The sequence below is a fragment of the Hevea brasiliensis genome, chromosome 14, assembly GCF_030052815.1.
Source record: "Hevea brasiliensis isolate MT/VB/25A 57/8 chromosome 14, ASM3005281v1, whole genome shotgun sequence".
NCBI classification, from domain to species: Eukaryota; Viridiplantae; Streptophyta; class Magnoliopsida; order Malpighiales; family Euphorbiaceae; genus Hevea; species Hevea brasiliensis.
The window spans coordinates 20,460,179-20,462,678 of NC_079506.1; the positions used below are offsets into that span (position 1 = coordinate 20,460,179).

At 34.9% G+C, this 2,500-nt stretch overlaps 1 non-coding gene across 1 annotated transcript; it reads left to right on the forward strand.

Moving 5' to 3' along the window:
• The first annotated feature begins 256 nt into the window (after nt 1-256).
• On the forward strand, nt 257-363 carry LOC131173503 (small nucleolar RNA R71). The gene has a single exon (XR_009143819.1). It is a non-coding gene; the product is annotated as a small nucleolar RNA R71 (small nucleolar RNA).
• The last annotated feature ends 2,137 nt before the right edge of the window (nt 364-2,500 follow it).

Sequence of the window (2,500 nt, forward strand, 5' to 3'; positions counted from 1 at the left end):
AGCCAATTGCCTCACCAAAGAAGTTAAATCAGAAATTTGTTTCTCAAGGTTAGATGTACTTACCTCATTAACCTTCATGGGTGAGTGATCCATTCTCATTCCAAACTGCTGAGAATTTGCTGCCATGTTAGCAATTAGCCTCCTTGCCTCTTCTGGTGTCTTGTTAACCAAAGCTCCTCCACTAACAGCATCTATCATACTGCGGTCCATTGGTAGAAGTCCCTCATAGAAATACTAAATCAAAAGCTGTTCACTTATTTGATGATGGGGACAGCTTGCACACAACTTCTTAAATCTCTCCCAATACTCATACAAGCTCTCTCCATTGTACTGCCGAATGCCACAAATTTCTTTTCTTATGTTGGCAGCACGGGAAGCAGGAAAATACTTCTCCAGAAATATCTGTTTCATCCCATTCCATGAGTTGACAGATCCAGAAGGAAGGTAATACAACCAATCCTTAGCTATGCCCTCCAGTGAGAAGGGAAAAGCTCGAAGCTTAATCTGATCCTCTGAAATTCCTTGAAGTTTCATGCTGGAACACACAACATGAAATTCCTTTAGATGCTTATGTGGATCCTCACCTGCAAGACCATGAAACTTAGGCAACAAATGGATTAGTCTAGATTTTAATTCAAAAGCAACATTTAAAGCAGGGTATTAGATACACAAAGGCTGTTGGTTTAGATCAGGAGCAGCCAACTCTTTCAAAGTCCTAGCAGCAGCCATGGCCTCATTTTCGGAACTTGACTCTGAATCCGAATCCGAACCCGAACTTAGCTCCTTTGGAGATTGGACTCCTTCAGATGTACTTGGAATCTACCTAGCTTGCTTAGCCAATTTTTTCAACTGTTTAGCTATTTTTTCTACTTCTGGATCAAAGATCAACTCACCAAATTGAGAAATTCTTGTCATAAACAAAAAAAAAAAAATCAAAGTAAAAACAGAAAAATACCTTAAAACACTAGAAAACAATCGAATTTAGCCTCAAGAGGGTGGGGCCAAGAAATCCTATGGATTTATTGGTCCTAATCAGAGCTTTGTTTCCTTCAAAATAGGTATGGGCCGCCCTCCAAATTCAACCAAAATCCTTAATGAATAGTAACAATGAACAATAACACCGTAATTATTATATTTTTTTTTCTTTTTTTTTTAAAACCTGAAAATAGCAACACTTCACAAACATAATTAATAACCAAACATCCTAACACCAAAAACACGAATTCCAATAAATTTTAGTCCCCGACAACGGCGCCAAAATTCTTAATGGGTATTGAATCCACCAGAATTTAAATTAACTGAAATCACCAAGTATGAAATATTTTCTGCAGTAAGTGGTGAATCCAAGTCGAACCCTAGAGACTGAATTATTAAATTTCGTGCGCTTGTGTAATGGAAAAGAAACAAAGGTTGGGGGGGTTAATTCACAATCCAAATAAGAAATAAAAAATCAGAAATTAAGAACTAAAATTAAATATGAAACTCTCAAATTAAACAAACTTCAGTCCAAGGTAATTCTCATTCCAATGCATTGATTTGATCATGGACAAAAGAAATACAATTATATCTTATTGAATACTTAACGTAGATTTACCAAACAGCAAGGTAAACGCCTGACTTCCCTATACTCATCAATTCAAGCCCAGCACTCTTATTGACTCTAATTATTAACTGAGTTAGTATTAAGCAATCCTTATCAAATTAATTACTGCTTTAAGAAAAAGAAGTAGTTAAGCTGAACAATAATTTATGAAGCATAAATCATTTAATCCACCCTATTGTTTCCTTAAGTTATTATTGAAAACTTGGATCATAATCAATAAAACCTAATTGCTACTCATGTTCAATCTTACACAACAATTACAGATTATGAAGATGAACTAGCAATTGATCAAATCAAACAATTAACTAATAGGCCTTTTTAGCAAATCATTCAACAGATTAAAAACAATTAAATCAGAAAATAATAGATATTCAAAAAGACATAAATTAAATTAAGAACCTGGTCTCATAAATTATACATAAGAACTTAAATCCCTTGAACTGAATTAAAAACTTAGCCACTCATGTTCATGGCTTACAGAAAAATAAAGAAAAATAAAGAAGAAATCTAAAAAAAGAATGGAGAATGAAATCCTTCAAATGGAGAATGAAGGTCTGAATTGGGATGCTTTTAGCTGCTTCCAAAGACGTATTTATAGTCAAAAGCCTAATCCCAAAGATAGGAACCAAACTAGGAAAAGTTTTGAAATTTAAAAAGGCAGATTTTCAGCCTGCATTCAAGTTTCTAGAATCAAGGCTAATTTTTAGTGACTTTCTTTCTGAATCTGCCTCTGCCCTCTTCAGGAAAGTTGTAGCCCTATTTCTTAGCTTTCCAATAGGTACTTATTCGCCTAAATCCTAGGTCTACAGCCCAAGTTATGGCCCAAAAACTAGGACTGGTTCAGTCAGATGGTCTAGCCCATTGTGACGACTTCATTGCCGTTTTTGACAATTAAAA